Consider the following 27,545-nt stretch of genomic DNA (forward strand, 5'->3'; position numbering starts at 1 on the left):
AACGGAGCAGCAGACGTTCAGTGTCCAACCCATCTTTGTACATTTTCTTCAGAATTAGATATTTTATTATATACAATGCCTTTAAACATTTCTTTGAAAATAACATCACGTTCGTAATTTCACCCCTGAAATCACTTAAGAACTGAGTTTTACTGACTCTGATTCACCTGATTGATAATTGAATTATACTGGATATAGGGAAAGTGATTCTCTCTCAAAAACTTCAAGGCAATTAATTCCAATTTCTTAGCAAACCAAATAGGATGTGACTAAAACAGAAACCAGTAAGGTTATTTCTGTTCCAGTTTGTTAAAGCTGTAGTGAACAGATATGGGGTGGACAACCGTACAGTCCGTTTTCGGAGAAGTCTCTTCCTGTACAGTATATAATTTGAAATCAGACGAACACACCTTTTTTGGTTTATGTCTTTTTAAAATAAAAGGTTATGATTCAGAACGGCACATTAAACAGGGGAGGAGTCTCATTTCTATCTTCCTTTTGCTGTCGCTGAGCGCCCATGGGGAGGACAGAGACAACTGCAGCCGCTATTAGTATCCGCCCAAGATCCGCAGGAAGGATTACCATTGTGTCTCCTTGTTGCTTCTCGATCTCTAATCGCTGCCACGGCACTCTCTTACCTCCCGGCGTACAGAGATATTCCGCTCTGCTGCCGCTCCCCACAAGATCAGGACGTGTAAACATTTAAGTTGCAGCCTGTGTCACCACGCCGCTGATGCTGCAAGCAACAGGCGAGAGTCCAACCTAATTCCGGGCGGAGAAAGGGCGGCGCGAGCAAGTTTGCACCGCAGAAAACTTGGGTGAGGGGAGGAGAGGAGGCAGTCACATCTGGGTAAACATAACTTCACGCTGCATGGCAACCATCAGCTCGCCATGTGCTGCTGATGTGATTCTCCTGCGTCTTAGCTTTAAAAGAAGGGCGACTTTGAATGTGGGGAGCGGCCGGGTACTGGAGTTGGACGCTTTGGTCAGCAGGGAAGAACTTACTTCTATACAGGAAGTCGAGAACGTGGTAGCAGTGCTTGGAAGACGCGGGTCCACGGGGAGGTAAAGTACAATTGTAGCTTTTGCAGTCACCCACCTTTTGTCCCACTCTCAGGGTAACGCGAAGTTGCCCCGTCCCCTCCGCTCCGAATGCCCCATTCATCTTAATTAATCCTATGTTACTGGAACGAACGAACATCTCTAACAAGCGTTCCTTAAAATGACTTACAGTATTGCCACTTGGTTATTTTCAAGAAACTAAACTTTTAATCTCTAACCAGTAATTGTCAGGCAGATCTTGGAAAGGGATCAGAGCGGTGTATCCTGTTTTCACTCCCGACACCGTTTGACAGCACATTTACGGCGTTTAATTCCTCGCATGCTTATATAAATGCGTGTACTATTCAATTACGTGTGTGTGTGTGGGGGGGGGGGGTATGTCTTGCTTTCCTCGATGTAACCTGTTGGCTGGGACGGTAGTGGAGGTGGGTGGGTGGGTGGGTGAGTGGTGTGCGAACGGTGTGCCGCTTGCAGTTATGTCCCATGGATCCGGGTACAGGGGGGGCTCGGATCGGACAAGCCACGGAATGCAGAGCACTACCAAGTTTGCTCACGGCTGCAGGTACAGTTTTGAATGTTCGGTTGTGATTTTTGTCTAGACATTGAGTTTTATTAAAGCGCGAGGTGAGTTAAGAGTATAGATTAATTTGAAAAAGGATCTAGAGCTTCTAAAAAAAATTAAAAATAGAAATGCTACTACATCATTGGATGCTGAAACATTACCACATTGCCATAAGACAGTAAGACATAGGAGCACAATTAGGCCATTCGGCCCGTCGAGTCAACTCCGCCATCCCATCATGGGTGATTTATTATCCCCTCTCAACCCCATTCCTCTGCCTTCTCCCCGTAACCTTTGACGCCCTGACTAATCAAGAACCGATCAACCTCCGCTTTAAATATGCCCGATGACTTGGGCTCTACACCCTTCCGTGGCAATCAATCCCATAGATTCACCACCCTGTGGCTCAAGAAATTCCTCCTCACCTCTGTTCTAAGTCTACGTCCCTCTATTCCGAGGTTGTGCCCTCTGATGCTAGACTCACTGAAGAAACACTGTGTGTGTGTGTGTGTGTGTGTGTGTGAGAGAGAGAGACTGTGTGTGTCATAGTACAAATTGCTTGTCTCCACAAGTTTGCATATTGTACTTTGCTAGGTAACATGTTATGTTCGTTTTTGTGGTTTTCTACCAAGTCTCCTTGAACCACGCCTTCTCCACGATAAAGCCAAATTCTGTTCAATCCAGAACAATGACTTTCATTGGTGACGTGTTTTTCGTTCATTGAAACATGTCAAGACGCTTGACAAGACCACTGTTTAAATTTGGCAATGCGATATGTTAGCACTGCCAAAATCTGAGTCAGAAAGGTAACGTCTTAAGGTGCGGTGTGGAGCGAGAGGATGGTGTGTAGGGAGGAAATTCCAGCGCTCTGAACTTTATCAGCTGATCACTCATCACGCATCCTGAACAATGAAGTGCCCAAGTTTTAGAAACTTTAGGGCTTAAGGCGAAAGAGAGGAGGGAAGGTTCTAAAGCTTTTTGAAAATAAGGATCCTTAAAAATCAATGTCTCGCTGGTCTGGACGCCAGTGTGATTTAGCAAACAGAGGGGGGATGGGTAAACAACATTGATCCAAGGCAGGACCGGGCAACGGAGAAAGGTGTCAAGTGGAAGATAATTTTCGGGGTTTTTTTTTGTCTTTTGTCAAACGTACCGAAGTTTTTAACAGGTGGTGAGTGAATGCTGAACACGGGGGAAGTGACCCGATGCAAGAAGGAACATTTTGGATTTGGCTTTTGAAAGTGAAGAAGAGAGTTTCAGAGTGAAAGACAAGCATATTGAAGGATCTGTAATCTGGTGGAAGTTGGAATGTGGGCAGGGAAACGGAAAGTGAATGAATAACATTCCAAGTAATACTTGCAACATCATAGAGTGTTTCAGAAATTCATCATTTGTATCTAATTTGGAATTTAACCAGCTAAAATTTATTTATAAATAATAATTAAACAATTTCTATGAATTGGCATTAATGCTATTAACTGCTACACCCATGGTTTGAATGTTGACGAGGCTGCGGAGCTGAAGTTGCCTTTGGTGTCTATTTCTGAGTGAATTCACTTCATAATTGTAAACACAAGAAAATCTGCAGGTGCTGGAAATCCAAAGCAACGCACGCAAAATGCTGGAGGAACTCAGCAGGTCAGGCAGCATCTATGAAAAAGAGTCAACAGTAGAGGTTTTGTTGCTGCCTGGCCTGCTGAGTTCCTCCAGCATTTTGTGTGTGTGTGTGTGTGTGTGTGTGTCACCTCCTAATCTCCTTAGCCCAATTCGTACCTACAGGGACACCGCATCGCCCATCAAACCATTCTCAGAATCCACTTGGCAGCCCCGCTTTTACTTAGTTAGAAGTTGCTAAATCACTGTTTCTTCTTAAATTCTTCCACATCCTTCTGATGTGCAGTTATATAAACAGCCTTTAATTGTCTGTACGACTAGACAGTAAGAGACGTTGGACTATTCAGCTCTGACAAGCATTAGAGCTCAGCCCTGACAAGCATTAGAGCAATGCCAACAGTGTTCTCGTAACAACTATGACACCTGGCAGCATTAAGACTTGAAAGTGGGAACATTGCTTTCCCTCACTAGCCCAGGGTCCACTCAAAGCCGATGATAAGGCTGAAATTTAGCAACAGTAGTAGTGTGATCCCTCGAGTCGAATATGATGTTCTCCTAAGGGTTTGTTCCCCTAATGGAGCATGCCTATGCTTGACTTTGTTTAATGTGGGGAGGCTAATGCACGGGCAACAACCACACAGCCTTTGGCATTCTGGGCTCAGGGTCCGGTGGCGTGGCATCCACGATGACCAGGACCTTTCACTGTTGCAGCCTTCCTTCATCTTCACTGTTGTTGTGATGTCTCATCATCTTCCGCTCACTCCACCATTAAGTGGATTGGATTGGATTTCCCTTGATCTTATCACCATGGGTGACCCTACCAGGAGCTAAGCTCCAAGCAACATCGCTCTCGGGATCTCACAAGCCTTTCCACCACGACAAGATGACAATCCTTGGAGAAGATAAACCTTAGCGATGTTATTCTTATTACGGACATTTCTCCAACAGGAGTTGGTGGGAGGTGGGGGAAGGGTGACTGGGGCTAAGAAAGTGTGACGTTCAGTCTGGGTGGAGAACGAGTCTGAAGTAGTCTTGTTGCAATCCTCTTTAGAAACTTCAAGTTATACTTAAGGATTCTGTTTGCACAATTCTAAGCATTGTTTTGTTCCCAAAAAAATTAAGCAGCTGCTCTTGTGAAACCGATTGTCGGCAATTGGAGAATTTAAATTCAACTTTTAAGTAAATCATTTATTTAAGCAAAAACAACATCCATGACGCTATTGGATGGTCATTAAGGATCAGTCTGGTTCAGTCACATCTTCTGTGGAATAAAATCCGCCAAGCTTGCTTGGTATGACCTTTATATGATTCCAGACCCACCAACCTGGGCAACTCTCAACTGACCCCTCAGTTCAGGGGAAATTGATGATGGGCAAAGGTGCTGGTATGTTAATGACCTCCACAGGCCCCACTGAAGACCCATAAGAAAGCAATTAATTCACTTGCAGTTACATGAAGTGACTTCACTCTTAATTGTGGAGCTCATGGTTGTAGATCAAAATAAAGTCAAGTTTTATGGAAGAGAGAATTCCAATGTGGTAGGGTCTTTGATTAGGCTATAGTTTCCTGCTGTCACTTGCAGAGAAGTTGGCATTTAATGATATATGTTGCCCTCTCAAGGCACTGCCTCATCTAAGATGGGAATTTAGCAAATAGAAATAACCAGAATTTTCTGAAAAAGGACGTTGTGAAAACTTTTAAAGTTAAATATAGTTTCATAGTCAAACAGAGCACATCATTTTTGCTTTGGTTCATGTGTTTTGTTCTTACAAGGCAATTGAAAGCCTGCAAGGACGGTTAATTTGCAAACACAAGACTTTCTGCAGATGCTGGAAATCCAGAGTAACACACATAAAATGCTGAAGGAACTCAGTAGGTCAGGCAGCATCTATGGACAGGATTAAAGAGTAGACATTTCAGACTGAGACTTAAAGTAGACCTATTATCTAAGAAAAGATCTGCTGATGTTGAAGAAGGTTCAGAAGAGATTAAAGAGAATCATTCCAGGAATGAAAGGGCTATCTTACCAGCAGCATTTGATAGCTCTGGGCCATTACACACTGAAATTTAGAGGAATGAAGGAGGATATCATTGAAACCTATGAAATGTTGAAAGGTCAGATAGAGTGGATGTGGAGAGGATGTTTCCAATAGTGGGGGAGTTTAGGACCAGAGGGCACAGCCTTAGAATAGAGGGACGTCCATTTAGAACAGAGACAAGGAAGAATTTCTTTAGCCAGAGGGTGGTGAATCTGTGGAATTTGTTGCCACAGGCAGCTGTAGAGGCCAAGTCATTGGGTGTATTTAAAGCGGAGTTTGGTATGTTCTTGATTAGTTGGGATGTGAAAGGTTATGGACAGAATGGGATTGAGAGGGGAATGGATCAGCCATGTTGAAATGGCAGAGCAGACACAATGGGCCAAATGGCCCAATTCTGCTTCTGTCTCTAATGGCCTTATAGAAATGTTACCTTCTTGGAAGAGAAGGTTAGGGTTAAAATATGTTACTAAGGATAAAGCTCAGTGCTATACTTCATTTGGGTTTTAGCTGCAAAAAAGAATTTTTTAAAAAAGCATTTAAAAATGTTGCATTGCTATTAATTACCCTGATAGGCACAAAAATTAAGTCCCAAATAAGTATCTTGAAGGGAGCCTCAGAGTAGAGAACTCTGCACCAGAGTTGTTTCATTGCTGAACATGTATATAATATAATGCGGAATTAAATTGCCAAGGGAACGTAGCAGTGGTTAGCTGGCAATCAGTAGGAGACAAAACCAAGTCCATCAACGGTGCAGCACTACTCATCAGATGCCAGTATGATATACACATAAAAAGCTGGAGCCGTTCATCAGGTTGGGCGGATCGGCTGGTGGAGTGAGAAACCGAGTTAATGCTTCAGGTCGATGGCTTTTCACTAGTTCCGCAGAATAGTCATTGACCTGAAGTATTAACTCACTCTTTCTGCAGATCTCTGTTGTTGAAGTAAATAAATGCAGTGTCTTGTGTGAACCCAGTGCCAGTGTGCAAAGGAACACAAAGTATAACATCTTAGTGGTTCGACAGGAAATCATTTGGCCCAACAAGTCCATCCTGGCCCCTACAGAACAAGGCCTTCAATACCATTGACTTGCAATTTCCCATTAGCCTTTAAATTATTTTTCCAAGAAATGCCTGTCCAAAGCCCTGATTATAGCCATTTTCTGCACAAAAAAAGTTTTCTTCATGTTCTCCTATATATTTTTCTATATCATTTTAAATCTATAGTGCTGTGTAAAGGCTTTAGCCACCCTAGCTATATATACACATCTAAGGCTTTTGCACAGTACTGTATTTGCCAACACAGAGCAGAGAATGAGTTTGTAAATCTAGCAAGAGCAAAGGATGTTGGGAATGGCGAGGATGGAGCGCCACTTGGGAGGGGTGTGGGACAGGTGGCAGAGAAGGAACACCAGGTCATTGATTCCAAACCATTGCTTTATTGATCATTACACAATGTCTCTCTGGTGCTTCCCACTCCCTCCCTTCTCCCTTCCCCTTTTCCTAACTATGATTCCCCTCTCCCTGCCCCCTTTGCACTCTCAGTCCACACTAGAGACCCATATCAGAGCCAGGTTTATCATCACTCATCTATGTTGCATATACACCTTAGACTTTTGCACAATATTAAATAAGAAACTGTCATCTTTGAATTATCTGCTCTTAAAACCATCTGTGGCAATATTAAACAGTAACACATATAATTGCATAACAATACTATCACAAGTGGAAGTAAAAGATATCCTTTATATAAATAAATATCCTCGATTTATATTTAAATATAATTGCAAATAGCTTTAATATCAGAGCAGTTTTCAGGGATAAATGCCAGCAGGTGGTGTAGTGGCATCTGCTATAGACTTCGAGGCAAGTGGTCCCGGGTTCGAATCCAGCTTGCCCCTTGAAGGCGTTCCCATTCCGGCTGGGTTGAACATCGAGCTAGCAACTTGGCATTTTTTAAAAAAAAACAGACAAATGATGAAGGAATGGCAAGGCTGCCACCCATTGCGCTATGAGGCGTGGAGAGGAACAACAGTTTCATGGTTAAAATCATCCGATTTGTCTTTTTGTTCACATCCACAATACACCAAGAAACTCCAACTGGGCTTCTGTTCCTCTGTGTGGCATTTCCATTCAGTTATCGGCCTGAAACATTGACTCCATTTCTCTCCCCACATATGCTGCCTTACTAGCTGGATATTTCATGTACTTCCTGTTCTTATTTTGGCTTCGATGTGGGCAATATTTTGTAGATGCACCCACATTTGCAATAACGCATTCTGTGCTGTTTCTAGTGACGCTGTCAACTGAATCAGAAAGGCGCATGATATCATGAAACCACGCAAAACCAGGGGTTTCTGAATTCATTTCAATTCCATCGTTAGTCGCTCAGTTGCAGGAAAGCTAGTTATATGTTTGTGCTTTACGCAGCTGTAATATTTTTCTAGAACACAGCTGCTGGTGACATGTAGTGACAGATTGCAAAACGATAGAGCTCTTTCATAACCTACCGCAAGATAAGTAATGACTGAAAAGCTCAAAAACTCTGATGAAGTTTGCTCAAACAAATAATTAACTATGTGTAACTTTTAATCATAAAATTAATGAGAAACTCTAGTGTTTGTTTCACTTTTCTGATCAGCTTGACAGCTAATGCTGACAAAGATGAATGTAAAAAGAACTCCACCCATTAAAGTCAAAGATTGTTTTTATTATATTCTTAGGGCTTGACCTCATTGCCTTTACGGGAGTGAAACAGCTCTAGTATTTAGGTGAATGGTGGTTGGGGGTGAACAGTGAATACCATTTCCATATCTAAGTCAGACTTATCAACCCAATATGTGGTATTTTTATATGGTACTGTGCAACAGTCTTAGACACATGGATATAGCTAGGGTGCCTAAGACTTTTGCAAAGTACTGTTTTTGTCAACAGGGATAAGACAGCAAGTTAGGAATGGTGTGGGTGGAGTGCCACAAGAGGGGTGTGAGTCAGGTGACAGATGAGGTGCCAGAGGCAAGGGGTGGTGCGAGCACAGACACACCAAGCCCTAAGTTACCAGGCAATGTCATTTGATTCCAAGCAAATTGCGTTATTGATCACAACAGAATGTCTCTCTGCTGCTTCCCGCTCCCACGCCTTTTCCTTCCTCTTTCCCCAACCACAATTCCCCTCTCCTCGTCCCTTCCCACTCTCAGTCCACAATAGAGACCCATATCAGAATCAGGTTTATCATCACTCACATATATCATACAGTCTATTTTTTAGTATGGCAGCAGTACAGTGCCATACATAAAATTACTACAGCACTGTGCAAAAGACCTGGGCATCCTAGCTATATATTTGTGCCCAACACGTTTGCACAGTTCTGTAGATCTCAGACATAGAAGCAGAAGTAGGCCATTCAGCCCATCCGGTCTGCACCGCTGATTTATTACCCTTCTCAACCCCATTCTCCTGTCTTCTCCCATAACCTTCGACACACTTAGCAATGAAGAATCTATCAAGGTCTGCTTCAAATACACCCAATGGCATCCTCCACAGCTGTCTGCGAAAATAAATTCCTCAAATTTGCCACCCTCCTCATTTCTATTCTAAAAGGCTGTTCTTATATTCTGAACACGAGGAATTCTGCAGGTGCAGGAAATTCAAACAACACACATCAAAGTTGCTGGTGAACGCAGCAGGTCAGGCAGCATCTCTAGGAAGAGGTACAGTCGACGTTTCAGGCCGAGACCCTTCGTCTTATATTCTGAGCCTGTGCTCATGGATCCTAGACACTCATATAGTTTGCAATATAAATTTTCCATCTATAAGCCACTTGTGGAAATTTGTCTCAGTACAATTCTAATTTGTTTAATATTGGTTTACAGCTCTTTTGTAAGGGTCATTTCCTCGTTCCGTTCTCCAGTTTAATGGGGCACATAAAGACATAAATTAAAAAAAAGCAGTTGTCAGGAAGTTCCCAGAGATAGAGGTAATTAAATTTTTTTCTAATTCCTGGTAACTAGAATTACTCAGCCAGATAAACCCTTAGGGCACAGGCAAGACAATGATACAGCAGAAAACTGAATGACACTTGGATCCGAATGTAAGAAAGACACAGGGAAGTGGAACACATAGATAGTTTCCTGACGTTGTCTTCTGCAGACAATGAGTGAGATCTCCACTGGATACCAGAGTAGGTAGTGAGCCAAATAACGTGAACAACTGAAAAAACATCAAGGGTAGATATTAAAAGGCAGCTGCTGGCAGTGTCAGTTATAAGGCACATATAGATGGCAATCACAGTGGTTTTTTTGTATCTCTACAAAGACTGGATCACAGTGATTTGTTATAAACCAGTAATTTGTTTTTTCAAATCTATTATAGATTGCTACCTCAAAATCTCTTCCCTGTACACTCAGTGGCCACTTAGTGGCCACAGAGTGTACTTCTGTACATTTGTGGTCTTCTGCTGCTGTAGCCCATCCAATTCAAGTTCAACGTGTTGTGCGTTCAGAGATGAGCTTCTGCACACCGCTGTTGTAAAGTGTGGTTATCTGGGTTACTGTCACCTTCCTGTCAGCTTGAGCCAGTCTGGCCATTCTCCTCTGTCCTCTCTCATGAACAAGGCACTTTTGCCTACAGAACTGATGCTCACTGGGTGCTTTTTTATGTCTCTGTAAACTCGAGAGACTGTTGTCTGTGTAAATCCCAGGAGACCAGCAGATTCTGAGATACTCAAACCACCCCGTCTGGCACCAACAATATTTCCATGGTCAAAGTCACTAAAATCACATTTCTTCCCTATTCTGGTGTTTGGTCTGAACAACAGAACCTCTTGACCATGTTTGTATGCTTTTATGCACTGAGTTGCTGCCACATAATGGAATGATTAGATATTTACCACTGAGTGTAGGTGGTTTTCACAGTGCTGTTTTGTACATTCATGGAGAATGGATCACAGTGGTTTGTTATAAATTAGTAAATTTATTCAAATATATTATAGATTGCTACCTTAAAATCTCTTCCATGTATATGTAAGTGTTAAATATTTAACGTGTGTAACATTCACCAGACAATTAACAGAGACTATCTGTTTCAAACATGAAAGCTGCTTTTATCATTCATATGTTCTTTCCTTGTACAAATAGAGAGAGTCTGGTTTGCATGTCCAGACAGGGGAAGCCAATTCTGTTTCATGGAATGTGTACAATTGTTTATAATCATTGACATCCCAGTGAGTGTTGCCTGGAGTTGAACAACTTTGGTGCAATTGTGATTAGCTAATTGAAAATGTCTTTTAAAAAAAGTATAGCCAAGCCAAGGTTATGAACTTTAACAGAATTCAAAATTCATTTCTTTCTTTACTTTCCTCCTGGTATTCTCTTGTCTCTTTGTGGTATTATTGACTCATTCATGGGTTGTTTGTCATTTATGTAGACAAATGCCGAGCCCTCTAGTGCATTGTTCAGGCAGCCATTTTTCATATTTGTAATCAGGTGACTGACTGTTGTCAAGACTTCAGATTATGATGGAGGTCAGAACTGAGTCTGATCCAACCTTTCTTGGAACTGGAACACACACACACACACACACACACACACACACACACTCTCACACACAACAGGCATCCATCTAGAAGTGGTAATTAGAAGGTGTCCTGGCTATCTTGCCCTTTCCCAACCTAAGAATACTCTGGTCAACCACAGCTATCCCCAATGCAGAAACCAACAAACTGGATCGAACGAGGCAGTGTGGTAATAGCCTCTTATAAATCAGTCCTGCAGTAGCCACATGCAATTACAGAGGCCTATAACAGGGCAAACCCAGCGCTTCTTGGTTTAAGAAAAAAATCAGCAATCTCCACCTTTGTTCGTGACTCAAAGTAGATCACTACCCACATTAGTAAACTCTCCACGTGTTGTTTAAATGTGAGACTTTGTCATGACATATGACTGTTTAGACTAGTAGGTCATAAAAATTACTGGCACAAGTATATTTTACCTTATTAGGTCACAGTGACATTGACTTTATTATTGAATTTGGCTAGCACAGCATTGGATCCAATTTCTCATCCCAAGCATTTTTTCCTGAAAGTATTTGGTTGGAATCTTAAATTCTGTCATCATTAAACATGTAATGTTCATGTTTAAGCATTATACATAGCTGTGCTTCAGTCATTCAGAGTGTAAATCTATTTTAAGTTTTGGTACCATAGGAAGTTCTTGTTCACATATTTTGTTCACCATGGACAATAATTTATATTTATATAACAATTAGCCTAAAATTCTACTAAACTCTTTATTAAATAGGATGCTATGGCAGGAAGGACAAAATTAATCGATTTCAGATTCCACCATGACATCTTTATTTTAAAAACCTGTAGCTTTAAGTCCCACTGTCTCCCTTAGTATCTCAGCTTAAGCTCCTGAACAATGTTGCCTCTAAGGTGTGCGCACGTGTGTGCGCACCTTTTGCTATCAGCGCACAAAAGGTTGTCACCGCTACCTCGTTGGCACGTTAAGTATATTTCATGATCATATGCAATCACATTTCCTTTTCCAGTTTCTGATGCAGACGGTGTTGACAGCATGGAATTTGCAATGATTTGTCTGCACATTTTAAAACTGGCTTATTTGTACTGTATTTATTGAAGCAATTATTCGGTGCGCAGTTGTTGTTATCACCGGGCAAAGAATTGCATAGAGCAAGGTTTTAGCACGCAGTAGTCATTACAAGTTAGAGGGAACATTGCTCCTGAACCAGCATGGCTAACTTCACTCATCTCAACACTGAACTGATTCCACAATATATGGACTCACTTCAAGGACTCTAAAACGCATGTTCTCAATATTATTTATTATCAGTATCTGAATCGGGTTTAATATCACCGGACATGAGGAAATCTGCAGATGCTGAAATTAAAACAACACACACAAAAAATGCCAGTGAACGCAGCAGGCCAGGCAGCATCTATAGGAAGAGGTACAGTCAACGTTTCAGACCCTAGTCCTGACGAAGGGTCTCGGCCCGAAGCGTCAATTGTACCTCTTCCTGTAGATGCTGCCTGGCCTGCTGCGTTCACCGGCATTTTTTGTGTGTGTTGCTTTAATATCACCAGCGTATGTCGTGAAATTTGTTGACATGTAAATATAAAATATTTAAATTAAATAAGTAGTGCAAATATAGAAATGAAAAAAGTAGTGAGGTTGTGTTCAGGGGTTTATTCAGAAATCAGATGCCAGAAAGAAGAAGCAGTTTCTGAATTGTCGAGTATGCTTCTTTACGCTTCTGTACCTCCTTTCATATGGTAACATTATACTTACTTATTATTGTGGTTATTATTATGATTTGTTTTCTTGTATTTGTGCAGCTTGTCTTCTTTTGCACATTGGTTGTTTGTCCATCGTTCTTTGTGTGTGGTTTTACATTGATTCTATTGTCTTCATTTGTATTTACTGTGAACGCCCGCATGAAAATGGATCTCAGAGTAGTATATGGTAACATACGCGTACTTCAATAATAAATTTACTTTGACTGTTAACCCGTGTCCTGTCGACTTTGACCTAACATCTACTCTCTACACTTATATTTTAAAAAATCCTTTTCAAATCTCCTGCCAATATAAAAAAGGAAGATGAAGCTAAATGGATCCAGGTATTAGGGGATTCCCTGCAAGGTTAGACCAGAGAAGCTGTGGTTTCTTACCACCAATGTGACTAAGAGGTTCCATGAGAGTATAGAAAATGGTGACAGATTAAATAGGGGAAAGGAGAGAAGCTGTGGTCATTAACAGGTAGTTCAAAACTGACAGGACACGGATTAACTGTGAAGATCAAATGTTCATGGAATGTGGAAGGGGAGGGGAATGTGGAAGGGGAGGGGAATGTGAGGCAAATCTTTTAGGCGGTCTCTAATCTAAACCCACTGCCTGTGAGGCTGGTGGAAACAAATGATCAGGGCTTGCTTTTGAAAAGGAATTGGATGGGTTCAAGGAGAGGTTGCGTTGTCTTGGACCTGAGTCACTAGAAGCATAAAAGATTGAGAGGGCACATGACAGGTGTATAAGATAATGAGGGGTGTAGAATGAGTGAAAGCACAGAGTCTTTTGTCCAGGGAAGGGGGGGGGTGATAAAAAGAAGAAGACATAGGTTTAAATTCAAAGGCGAGAGATTCAAAAGGGACATCAGAGGAAGCTTCTTCACGCAAAATTTGTATTTGGAATGACATCCCAGAAGTAGTGGTTGAGGCAGACACATTAGCAACATAAAGCAATCTAGATTAATTGCATGGAGGGGAGAGGTTTGGAGGACTGTGGGCCAAAGGTGAGCAGATGGGACTAGCTTGCCGGACAACATGTCGGCATTGGATGAGTTGGGCTAAAGGGGTTTTTTTCCATGCTATTTGACTGTTGTAATCAATGGGGATCTCCCTGCATTCAGTCTAACCTTCCACAGATTCTTCAAGCAAAGCCCAATGGAAAAATCAATAGCAAAAAGTTGTCAACAAGTTCAGCACATTCAAGCACATACCAGTTGCAATGGTAGCAATCACCTCCAAGGCCCCGGCTGTCCATTGTGTCACTCAAGATTGTCCTTAAATTCTGCCTCTGTCACAAAGTCCCAATGTCTTCATATTGGTTTTGTATGAAATGTGGTGTAACAATGAAATACATTTTACTGCATTATAGTTACACTAATAAGTGATGGGTAGATGCACTCAGTGGCCACTTTCTTAGGGACTTCCTGTACCTAACCAAATGGCCACTGAGTGTACGTTCATGGTGTCCTGCTGCTATGGCTTGTCCACTTCAACCTTTCAACGTGTTGTGCGTTCAAAGATGCTCCTCTGCACACTACTGTTGTAACGCATGGTTATTTGAGTTGCTGTCACCTTCGTAACAGCTTGAGCCAGTCTGGCTATTCTCTTCTAACCGCTTTCAATAACATAGTGTGTTCACCCACAGCACTGCTGCTCACCAGGTGTGGTTTTTTTTGTTGGTCTCACATTCTGTGTAAACTCTAGAGACAGTTGAGCATGAAAATACCAGGAGATCAGCAGTTTCTGGGATACTCAACCGCGCCCGCTGGCACTGATGTTTAAAGTCACTTAGACCATATTTCTTCCCCATTCTGATGTTTGGTCTGAACAACAACTGAACCCGTTGACCATGTCGGCATGCTTTTATGCGTCGAGTTGCTGCCACATGATTGACCAATTAGATATTTGCATAAACGCGCAGGTGTACCTAATAAAGTGGCCACTGAGCGTACATCTCCTAGTTTCCAAACCTAAATCTGTTCAAAATAAGAGTCATGCAACATCAGGTGAAGGGTCTCAACCCAGGGCCTCAGCTGACCATTTGCCTCCACAGATGCTACCTGTCCCTCTTGGTTCCTCCAGCCACTTGATGTTAGGTCCAGATTCCAGCCTCTTGTGCCTCAAAATCTGTTCAAGTCTTCTCTGTTCTATATTCTTGAGAAATGAGTTCAGTTATTGCCAAGGGAATGAGTATTGTAATGCAAGGGAAAGGATAATTAGAATCTCCCTGAATCAAAAGATAATAGAGCTCTTTTGTAAGGATCAAAGTAAAGATGTTCTTTATGCCTGCATAGATTGGCAGTTTCCTCACTTTTACTTGTTGCTAATTTACATGAAGCATCCTGCAGGGAAAACAAAAGTACAATAAACACCACTTGAGTCAAACAGGTGTTGCCAGACACTGAATGCTACACCTCAGTACTTCCCAGATTCAATTAGGAATATCTTCTATGTGTTAATTTTAACTGATTCATAAATCTGCAGAGAAATGTAAACTGGGATGTGGCTGGGTGAAATGCTTCTGTAAAAAGCAGCAGTTCAGACCCTGACACACAGCAATCTTGCATTAGCTAGAACATCTGGCAAAACACCTCTGTGCCTTTTGTGAAAGTGGAGCGAATTTTGTGTACAATGTTCGCTTTTCAAAGATAATCTGAGAAATTTACTTTGATCAGTTAATATTCATCAGACAGAGAAGTTAATGCAGTCTGGGAGCAGTTCATTCCCTGTTTAAGTTGAAAGGCCCGGGTCTGGTAGTCAGCCGAAATGCTTTCATCACCGTTCTGAACAGGACTGATTTTAATTAAAACCAGCAAGTGTTTGAATGAATAACAAGTGTTGATAATTGCCTTTTTAAAACAGGAAATCTACGTTGGCGTGTTGACCAGGATCTGGGACACATCCTGGATTACACAGCCTTGGACATCATCGTTTAGCTTCGCTCTTGGCAATACACCAGAGGATGAAACAATGGGTTTGGGACAGTCGTGCCTGGGTGGTAAGATTAAACCCCTCCCCTCACCTCCAGCCTTAAAAGAGGCAACTGCTTATCTGTAGACACAAGAGGCTGTGGATGCTGGAAATTTGGAGCAACACACAAGGGTGTTAGAGGAATGCAGCAGATCAGGTAGAATATGTCTAAAGAAGGGGTGAGGTTGGAGTCGTTAAGGGGAGTGGTGAAATCAAGATGGTTAGTGTCCTGTCAGGATTTAGAGATGAGAACATCCAAAGTGGGCAGAATCACTGTGGGGAGTAAGGGAAAGGTGCTCGTGAAGAGGACGAGGGGTCGAGGTGGGAGAATGGTTCGTCAGCGAGGGGTGGGGGACCCTTACCGAAGAAGAAGGCTCGGTGGTGTCGGAAGAAGAGCTTGGTGTCGTGGCAGGCGTGGAACTTATTCAGGGGCAAGCGTGGGGGAGCTAAGGTCTAGCCCCTGTTAGGACTGAACATTCATCCTCAGAGGGGATGGTGGAGGCAGGTCAGGGACTCCCCACAGATACTGCTCGACCTGCTGAGTTCCTCCAGCGCTTTTTTGCGTTGCTGCTGCTGTTTGCGTGGAGCTCATTTCTTTTGTCTGGGACCAGCAAAGGCTTGTGATGGCAATATGTACACTCATTCAAATTCTGGGCTTTCATTCTTTTCCTTGCCTGATTCCAGTACTTTCCATTTAACAGAGGCTCTCTTGATGAAATTTCAATATTTAAGCATATATTCCACACCGATACCTGTACTGAGTCTTGCCACGGTAGCCATATGAAAGTTCCAGTTGGATTGAGGCTGGGTGCAGGGAAACAGCAACGTCTTACACAGAACATAGAATATTACAGCACAATACAGGCCCTTCAGCCTACTGTGTTGTGCCGATCTTTTAACCGACTCTAAAGTAGATAGATAGATACTTCATTGTTCCCAAAGGAAATTACAGTATCATAGTAGCATTACAAGTGTCCAGATATAAATATTAAAAGAGAAGTAGAAAGAAAAAAAACGTCACTACAAACAGTCTAACAGGAAATGGTCATCACTTCCCCAGCTATAGGTTGACTCATTATAGAGCTAATGGCCGAGGTTAAAAATGATCTCATATAGCGTTCTTTGGAGCAGTGTAGTCTATTACTAAAAGTGTTGCTCTCTTCTGCCAAGGTGGCATGCAGAGGGCGAGAAACATTGTCCAGAATTTCCAGAATTTTCCGTAGCGTCCTTTGTTCTACCATAGCCTCCAGTGTATCCAGATCAAACCATAGGAGTAGAATTAAGCCATTCGGCCCATTGAGTCTGCTCTGCCATTCCATCATGGCTGATTTATCATTTCTCTCAGCCTCATTCTCCTGCCTTCTCCCCATAAGCTTTGACGCTCTGACTAATCAAGAACCTGTCAACTTTGCCTTTAAATATACCCAATGACTTGGCCTCCACAACCGTCCGTTGCAATGAATTCCACAGATTCACAACCCTCTAGCTAAGGAGATGGTGACTTCCCTCCTACGCAGCACTCCATTTTTCTATCTTCTGTAAGGATATGTGAAGTGGAAGCAATAGGAAGCCATCCAACCCCTTGTGGCAGCACGGCCTTTCAATAAGATCATGACTGATCCTCTACAGTCCCACATTAATGCCACATCTCTCGATTTTCTAACAACTAAAAATCTATTTGTTTGTCTTGAATATTTTCAGCATCTTGGTTAGATAATCACTGACTCCAAATTCAAAAAAATGACCTGTTCATTGCTGATCTCTTTCTGTCTATTTACCACACCTCAACCCATACCAATATATGGCCCCAACTCCTATATTTTATTTAATTCCCTTTTTGTGTGATGATCCAAGTGTGCCACATTGACTGGTTCACCCCTGCAACCCTAAAGAAGCAGATTTGTCAAACATGACTTTTCATTCATAAATCCAGGTTGGCTCTTTCCCATCCTATATTTACTTTGTAAGTGCCATTTCCTTAATAATGCATGTTGTCCATGCGTGATGTCATTTTAACAGCTTTGTACTTCTCCCTCCTTCCTCTGTAAAATGGTGCAATTAAATTTGCTTTCCAAATATAATTTACTAATAATTTTTAACATACTAAGTCTTTTCCTTTTGATTTAAAATTAACCTCTTGCTAACTATGGCTGGCATAGTTTTATTGTAAACTATATATAAATCATTTAAATTTTAGATCACTTATTTGCTTTCATACCATTCATTGTATTTTTCCAATCCACTATAGCTAACGGATGTCTTCATAATCTGTGTTATTGAGATTTCAGATTGAACTAAATTACTTCCAAAACTTACATAAAATTTTATCAGGTTATAATCATTGTTCTCTTAAAGCTCCTTTACTTAAAATTCTCAATTTATCCTTTGTTTAAACGCAGTTCTCAATTTAAAGCAGTATCTGCAGATACTGGTAATCCTGAGCAACACATGCAAAATGCTGGAGGAATATCAGCAGATCAGGTCACTTCTATGGAGGGGAATAAACATCAACTGTTCACTTCCCTCTGTAGTTGCTGCCTGACTTGCTGAGTTCCTCCAACATTTTTTGTGTGCCACTGAATCTAAAGCAGTCTTTTCTCTTATTAATTCCTCACCATTTAGAATTGATAAACTACCTCTCAATAGGCTCTATGAATTTGCATTCCACACTTTTGGTAATAAGTTGGTTTGCACCACCAATATGTGAAATTTGCCATGATTATTATGTAATGCTTCTTAATTTCCCAATTTAGAGGTCTGTAGACAACTCCAGCAGTGCCTTCTCCCCTGTGCTGTTTCCTGGCTTCACACAAACTGATTCTCCGTGATTTGCTGAGCTAAGGTCGTTCCTATCCACTGCCTTGATCCCATTCTCAATTCTCAGTTCCCAGCAACTGGGGCTGTTTCTGTGTGGCTCCTGTGGTTTGCTCTCAGCGGCAGAGGGGTGCAATGTCTCTCAGGCTGCTATGCCTGCAGGCTGGAAGGTATCCCAGCTGGATCAGTGCTGCATTTTAAAGAAAAGATAAGGATTATCTTTACTCGTCACATATACATCGAAACATACAATTTTGTGTCGACAATCACACAGTCTGCGGTTTGTGCTAGGGCAGACCGAAAGTGTCACCACGCATATTAGATTAGATTACGAGAGCACTCAGTCCTCTTTTATTGTCATTTAGAAATGCATACATGCATTAAGAAATGATACCATGTTTCTCTGGAGTGATATCACAGAAAACAGGACAAACCAAAGACTAACAGTGACAGAACCACATTATTATAACATATAGTTACAGCAGTGCAAAGTAATACCATAATTTGATGAAGAACAAACCATGGGCGCGGTAAAAAAAGGTCTCAAAGTCCCCAAGTTGATCGACTCCCGAGTCCCTGATAGCTGGCAGCAAAAGGGAGAAACTCCTGCCATAAACCTCCAGGCACCATCGACTTGCCGATGCCTTGGAAGCAGCCGACCACAGCCGACAGTGAGTCCATCCATCCAAAAACTTTGAGCCTCCGACCAGCCCCTCCGATACAGCCTCCTGAGCACCATCCTCTGCTGAGTGCCTTCGACCTCGCCTCGGCCGCTGAGACAAGCAAAGCCGAGGATTTCGGGGCTTTCTGCTCCGGAGATTCCGGTTACCACACAGTAGCAGCGGCAGTGAAGCAGGCATTTCAAAAGTTTTCCAGATATTCCTCCGTACTCTCACGTCCATCTCCATCAAATCAGAATTGTGCACGGTCCCCTACTTGACAGATTACAGATATCATTCACCGGAGAGGCCGCGTGCGCTACCGTCGCACCGCCATCTTCTCCTCCTCCCCATATGGCACCAACATAGCATGCCCACAACCTAATGACCTTAACTGTACACCCTTAGAATGTGGGAGGAAACAGGAGCACCCGGAGGAAACCCATGCGGTTATGGGAAGAACGTACAAACTCCTTACAGACATTGGCAGCAATCAAACCCCAATCGGTGATTGTTGGCACTGTAACGATTTTGCACTGCCTGCCATGATACTGTGCTGTCCCGGTTTAACCTGCTGTTAGCGCAGTAGATTGCTTCAGCAAGTGGGAGAGAGGGTGGCACAGTAGTTTAGCGGTTAGTTCAACGTTTTACAGTACAGGCGACAAGGGTTCAATTCCCGCCACTACCTGTAAGGAGTTTTTTACGTTCTCCCTGTGACCGCGTGGTTGTCCTTTGGGTGCTCTGGTTTCCTCCCACATTCCAAGGGCACACTAGTTGTGGGTTAATTAGTCATTGAGGGAGGAGAAGATGGCGGCGTTACGCAGCACGCGCGGCCGTTCCAAATGAATATCGATATGTGTACAACAACAGGAATTCTGCAGATGCTGGAAATTCAAGCAACACACATCAAAGTTGCTGGTGAACGCAGCAGGCCAGGCAGCATCTCTAGGAAGAGGTGCAGTCGACGTTTCGAGCCGAGACCCTTCATCAGGACTAACTGAAGGAAGAGTGAGTAAGGGATTTGAAAGTGGGAGGGGGAGGGGGAGATCCAAAATGATAGGAGAAGACAGGAGGGGGAGCGATGGAGCCAAGAGCTGGACAGGTGATTGGCAAAAGGGATACGAGAGGATCATGGGACAGGAAGTCCGGGAAGAAAGACGGGTGGGGGGGGGACCCAGAGGATGGGCAAGAGATATATTCAGAAGGACAGAGGGAGAAAAAGGAGAGTGAGAGAAAGAATGTGTGCATAAAAATGAGTAACAGATGGGATACGAGGGGGAGGTGGCGCCTTAGCGGAAGTTAGAGAAGTCGATGTTCATGCCATCAGGTTGGAGGCTACCCAGACGGAATATAAGGTGTTGTTCCTCCAACCTGAGTGTGGCTTCATCTTTACAGTAGAGGAGGCCGTGGATGGACATGTCAGAATGGGAATGGGATGTGGAATTAAAATGTGTGGCCACTGGGAGATCCTGCTTTCTCTGGCAGACAGAGCGTAGATGTTCAGCAAAGCGGTCTCCCAGTCTGCGTCGGGTCTCGCCAATATATAAAAGGCCACATCGGGAGAACCGGACGCAGTATATCACCCCAGTTGACTCACAGGTGAAGTGTTGCCTCACCTGGAAGGACTGTTTGGGGCCCTGAATGGTGGTAAGGGAGGAAGTGTAAGGGCATGTGTAGCACTTGTTCCGCTTACAGGGATAAGTGCCAGGAGGGAGATCAGTGGGGAGGTATGGGGGGGACGAATGGACAAGGGAGTTGTGTAGGGAGTGATCCCTGCGGAATGCAGAGGGGGGGGGAGGGAAAGATGTGCTTAGTGGTGGGATCCCATTGGAGGTGGCGGAAGTTACGGAGAATAATATGTTGGACCCGGAGGCTGGTGGGGTGGTAGGTGAGGACCAGGGGAACCCTATTCCTAGTGGGGTGGCGAGAGGATGAAGTGAAAGCAGATGTACGTGAAATGGGGGAGATGCATTTAAGAGCAGAGTTGATAGTGGAGGAAGGGAAGCCCCTTTCTTTAAAAAAGGAAGACACCACTCTGCTCCGTCTAGCGGAATTAGTCCTTACTCTTAATAATTTCTCCTTTGGCTCCTCCCACTTCCTCCGAACTAAAGGTGTAGCTATGGGCACCCGTATGGGTCCTAGCTATGCCTGCCTTTTTGTTGGGTTTGTGGAACAATCTATGTTCCGTGCCTATTCTGGTATCTGTCCCCCACTTTTCCTTCGCTACATCGATGACTGCATTGGCGCTACTTCCTGCACGCATGCAGAGCTCGTTGACTTTATTAACTTCGTCTCCAACTTTCACCCTGCCCTCAAGTTTACCTGGTCCATTTCCGACACCTCCCTCCCCTTTCTAGATCTTTCTGTCTCTGTCTCTGGAGACAGCTTATCCACTGATGTCTACTATAAGCCTACTGACTCTCACAGCTACCTGGACTATTCCTCTTCTCACCATGTCTCTTGCAAAAACGCCATCCCCTTCTCGCAATTCCTCCGTCTCCACCGCATCTGCTCTCAGGATGAGGCTTTTCATTCTAGGACGAGGGAGATGTCTTCCTTTTTTAAAGAAAGGAGCTTCCCTTCCTCCACTATCAACTCTGCTCTTAAACGCATCTCCCCCATTTCACATACATCTGCTCTCACTCCATCCTCTCGCCACCCCACTAGGAATAGGGTTCCCCTGGTCCTCACCTACCACCTCACCAGCCTCCGGGTCCAACATATTATTCTCCGTAACTTCCGCCACCTCCAACGGGATCCCACCACTAAGCACATCTTTCCCTCCCCCCCTCTCTCTGCATTCCGCAGGGATGGCTCCCTACACAACTACCTTGTCCATTCGTCCCCCCCATACCTCCCCACTGATCTCCCTCCTGGCACTTATCCGTGTAAGCAGAACAAGTGCTACACATGCCCTTACAATTCCTCCCTTACCACCATTCAGGGCCCCAAACAGTCCTTCCAGGTGAGGCAACACTTCACCTGTGAGTCAACTGGGGTGATATACTGCATCCGGTGCTCCCGATGTGGCCTTTTATATATTGGCGAGACCCGACGCAGACTGGGAGACCGCTTTGCTGAACATCTACGCTCTGTCTGCCAGAGAAAGCAGGATCTCCCAGTGGCCACACATTTTAATTCCACATCCCATTCCCATTCTGATATGTCCATCCACGGCCTCCTCTACTGTAAAGATGAAGCCACACTCAGGTTGGAGGAACAACACCTTATATTCCGTCTGGGTAGCCTCCAACCTGATGGCATGAACATCGACTTCTCTAACTTCCGCTAATGCCCCACCTCCCCCTCGTATCCCATCTGTTACTCATTTTTATGCACACATTCTTTCTCTCACTCTCCTTTTTCTCCCTCTGTCCTTCTGAATATACCTCTTGCCCATCCTCTGGGTCCCCCCCCACCCGTCTTTCTTCCCGGACCTCCTGTCTCATGATCCTCTCGTATCCCCTTTTGCCAATCACCTGTCCAGCTCTTGGCTCCATCCCTCCCCCTCCTGTCTTCTCCTATCATTTTGGATCTCCCCCTCCCCCTCCAACTTTCAAATCCCTTACTCACTCTTCCTTCAGTTAGTCCTGACAAAGGTTCTCGGCCTGAAACGTCGACTGCACCTCTTCCTACAGATACTGCCTGGCCTGCTGCGTTCACCAGCAACTTTGATGTGTGTTGATTGATATGTGTAACTAGGGGTGCCGTGCACAATCCGGATTTGATGGGGACAGCCGTGAGAAGCACAGTGGAACATCTGGAGTAACTTCTGAAATGCCTGCTTTGCTGCCGCTGCTACTGTGCGATCGAGAATCTCCGGAGACAAAGGCCCCAAATCCTCGGCTTTGTGTATCGACTGTTGCCGGGGCCGGGGTCGAAGCGCTCGGCAGAGATGGTGCTTGGTGCTCGGTGTCGAATAGGTGGTCAGAGGCTCGGAGTTTCTCGGATGGACTTGGAGTCGGACTGTTGTCAGATGCTTCCGGGATGCTGCATCAGCAAGTTGGCGACACTGGAGGTTTACCGTCTGCGTGAGATGATGGGACTTTCGAGAGACTCTGAGACCTTTACTGTGCCATGGTCTGTTCTTATGAAATTACGGTCTTGCTTTGCACTGTTGTAATTATATGTTATAATTATGTGGTTTTTGTTAGTTTTGAAGTTGTTTTGTCATGTGTTTTCGTGATATCATTCTGGAAAAACATTTTTATCATTTCTTAATGCATGCATTACTAAATGACAATAAAAGGGGACTGTGTGTCCTCATAATCATAATAATAATAATAATAATAATCATTGTAAAGTTGTCCCATGATTAGGCCTGGATTAAATTGGGGCATTGCTGTGATGTGTGGCTTGAAGACCAGAAGGGCCTACTCCGTGCTGTATCTCAATAAATAAATCACTTTTTGGGTTGAAAAAAAAACTTTTTTTAAGTTAGTTTCAGTGACTTAATTAAATTCAATGTATTGCTGTGTTTTTTTAAAATTTGTGAATGTATTTTTCAAAAGTTAAATGTTTTGCATTATTTTACACATTTTAGTTGTTGCTGAAAGGTTGTGGATACTAAAGACAATCGCATTCAATTGCCCCAGTTGCACTGAGGGGTGGGGCTGTGGGTTGATTGCGTGGCACCAGTGAGCCCGACTGGTTTCCAGAACTGTTATGCCTGCACTGATAAAGCCCCACAATGCACTGGATGGCGGCCAGGTGAGGGGAGTCAGTTCCCTGTAGAAGACCACATCAGAAGCCACAGCAGGAACCCAGCAGCCTGCAACGGAGTCAGGCAGGCACCATTTTGGCTTTTTTTTTTGCAACAGTGGAATATCTGGCCCATTAATTGCTAAATTTGTCATTCTTAAAGCAACTTGTTTCTTGGCCCTCTGCTCACCTCAGCTTTTGGAAACCAAAAATGGAATGGCCTCAGAATGCAGCTTTAAAGTTTCACCAAGTGTTAGAGAAATTCCTAAAGTTCATTGATTTTTTTTTCATGGTTGAAACATGTCAAACAGGAAGTGATTCTCAATGCACACAATACGTCTGATACAGCTGTCAGTCCCTTTGTACGCCCAAGAAATCAGTTTTATTGGTAATGATATGTGTTTTCTCTTTCTTTCTCTCTCTCTCTCTCTCTCTTTCTAGGTTGCAGATTATGTGTACAAGGCGAATGTGCCGATGGCAACAGTTCAGCGGAGAGTCGCCTCCAAGTCCCTGATATCATAGTAACACCTCCAACACCCACCGTTCTTTCGACAGCCGGGGCCTTGAGGCAGGCTGATGGGGACTCTCTGCTAGACGACGCTGTCCCGAACAGATGTTAGCTACAGGAAAAAAAACCATATTTATGCAGAAGCCCAAGCACCCGAGATCACATCAAGAATGCTTCTTGTTTGTAGAAGCGTTAACAACAGATCGCACAGCCACCATCTGCCTCGTTTCACTTTGTGTTAGAATTATTGACTCTACACAGATCTTCCCATTGATCTGGGATTTTTTTTTACCTTTTTAAAAATGAATACTAATGACAGCAGTAATATTGACAGTGAACATAAACTTTAACAATGTGCAAAAAATGCAAACTGATCTATGCCTTGCAGGCCTTTCACTTCCTCTTCCTTCTGGGTCCCCTATACTCCTTCCCACCATCCATCTGCCCAAGTGCAGCACCTTCAGAAGTTATTATCTGCAAGCTACAAGTGCAAATTGATGTTGCTATTATTTAGCAGCTTGGCTCTCCAAAGTATGGCAATGAACTAAAGAGGAATTCTGTGTCAAGCAAAACTGAATCCCAACCATCAGTTCACACCTAACTTGTTTTGACCCAGAGCTAGCTTTGAACTTGTGAGAAAACCAAAGGCAGTTTCTAAAATGCAATAAGATTATCAACGTGCAAAGATTAGTGCAGAACTGCAAAGGAAGGGCAGATGGAGCGCCATTTCATTCTGATATTGTTGATGCCTAAAGGAATTTTTAATGGAGTGGCAGGCAGATGGAAGTTTTTAATTCACATTGACAGGCAACAGATGGCAAAAGGTGTAATCTGCAAATGCGTGATTCCAAAGATGTTTTTTTTAAAATTATCAGCAACCAAATGGAAAATTAATTTTAATCCAACCTGCCTCCTAAATCCATCAGGAACTGAAATCCACTCTCGTTTGTTTTCGGCAAATGAGACGCTCCACTTTCAAGTTGAAGATGTACTCAGTAACGAATATGACAATCTGTTCTCACTCAGCCTGTGTGAAAGGAGATGCAAGAGACTACGAATGAAGTTGAAGCAGTATTTAAATAGAGGGACAGATCTGTAGTACATGCCATTGCCAGGGTTGCATATCTGGCTTTTATGTTTCTCCTATTTTTATGATTGAGAGTAGCGCACTTCTTGTGCTTTGGATGGGTTATTGAAAAATATTCTGCTTACAAACATTAAAAAGTCCATTTATGTTGACTCGTGCATAGTGCCCTAATTGCTCATTGTATTAATTTGAGCCACACTGCTGGGGAAGGTTCCCTGACCTCTGTGGAGATAACAATTGACAATGATACCCTTTCATGAGGAAATAGTGAACATTACTTGGAGGTGCACATTAATGTCCCCTGACTCGTATTAGAGAGTGGCTATTGAAGAGGACAGGGCTAACGCCCAAATTGATCAAGTTGTCTAATGCTAACCCTACTGTATGTTCCATCATGAAGACTATTTAAGGCAGGTGACATTTAGCAGTGTTTGTGGCACCTTAACTCTGCATCCATTATCCATGGACAGAGAAAGTAGAGAATAAAATCAGTGCCATCTATTTGCACGCAGTGAGCATTTCACGTTTAATACCTTAAAAAGGTGTTTGTCTCTTTCTCAATGGAGCGCATACTTTTGGAAGGGATGTATAGGTAACATCAAAACAGGATCAAAGATGTAACTGTTTTTGCATCAGCAGAGAGGGAAATGGGATTTACTTCTGCATTTTAAAAGCACAGTATTTAATTGGTTTCACAGTGCATGTCAGCAACTGTTACTATTTCACAGTGCGCGGGTAGGAGAACTATAATTCTATGTCCTAGGCTGATATGCTCATTGACCTATGGTAAAATAGCACGGTTGAATACGTCAGCTTCAGCCTGTTGTCTCTTGAAAGGCTGAAAGGAATCAGCAGCGAATCAGTTTGCAAACTGGTCCCTTTCATGACCTGGCACACCTATTCAATGCGTCATAGATGGTTGGGTTGAGTTGTTCTCCAATCTTGGCAGTTCATTTGCAAATGTTTCATCACCATATGAGGAGACATCGTCAGTGCGCTGTTAATTGCCGTGTCCTCCAACTGCTTGGCCTTCGTATTCTTATCAATTAGCTGACCGGTGGTCATTGCGGAAACTCAATTGTGATGTAGGGAGGAGATCTCGTTGCAAAATTCCAGGCCATAAAACATGGAGTTAGCCACACAACCAATCAGCAATGAGATCTCCTCTCGACATCACAATCTAGTTTCCATAATGACGACCAATTAGCTGATTGATAAGTGTATAAAGGCCAAACATTCCAAGGACTCACCACAGATGAATAGCACACTGATGATATATAACCATATAACCGTATAACAATTACAGTACGGAAACAGGCCATCTCGGCCCTTCTAGTCTGTGCCGAACTCTTACTCTCACCTAGTCCCACCGACCTGCACTCAGGCCATAACCCTCCTTGTGTGGTGATAGAAACATAGAAAATAGGTGCAAGAGTAGGCCATTTGGCCCTTCGAGCCTGTGCCACCATTCAGTATGATCATGGCTGATCATCCATCTCAGAACCCTGTACCAGCCTTCCCTCCATACCCCCTGATCCCTTTAGCCACAAGGGCCATATCTAACTCCCTCTTAAATATAGCCAATGAACTGGCCTCAACTGTTTCCTGTGGCAGAGAATTCCACAGATTCACCACTCTCTGTGTGAAGAAGTTTTTCCTAATCTCGGTCCTAAAAGGCTTCCCCTTTATCCTCAAACTGTGACCCCTCGTTCTGGATGAAATGTCTGCAAATGTATTACCAAGACCGGACAACAGCTCAACCCAATTATCAACCACCCAATCTACACATTTTCTGAATTATTTCCATAGCTTTATAGATTATGGAGTTGTACTGAGCAATGTGGTCCATATCCTTCCATTTCAGCCAAAAGTCACATCTGGTGGTGGTTCCTGTAGCCTAGAAAAAGAAGAAATTTTCCAAAATCTGACTTGGATTACCCGTTGATTACTGTAGGAAATGTGACTGCACAGGCTTGGACATAATCAGGACACCTCCTACTATTCAAACTATAGTTTGGATTCTCCTATTTGCACTGCTTATCATGCATGACATCTTTAAATAGACAGTTCACGATGTAATAATAAATAGAACTGGCATCTTCAGCACATCGTGACGGTTTTAAACATTTAAATGAAGTTCATGATCCTGTGCTGTAAATGCAGCCTGAAATGTTATTTTTTCAGGGCTTCATGTTAAAAAATTATATTTGTAAATGATATAATTAAAT

General features: G+C 43.2%; 1 long non-coding RNA gene across 1 annotated transcript; it reads left to right on the forward strand.

The window, feature by feature from the left end:
• The first annotated feature begins 486 nt into the window (after nucleotides 1-486).
• Nucleotides 487-27,545, forward strand: LOC140210324 (uncharacterized). Its single transcript, XR_011889217.1, has 3 exons — nucleotides 487-1,065; nucleotides 15,441-15,576; nucleotides 24,164-27,545. It is a non-coding gene; the product is annotated as an uncharacterized lncRNA (long non-coding RNA).

Source organism: Mobula birostris, chromosome 15 (genome assembly GCF_030028105.1).
Source record: "Mobula birostris isolate sMobBir1 chromosome 15, sMobBir1.hap1, whole genome shotgun sequence".
Taxonomy (NCBI): domain Eukaryota; kingdom Metazoa; phylum Chordata; class Chondrichthyes; order Myliobatiformes; family Myliobatidae; genus Mobula; species Mobula birostris.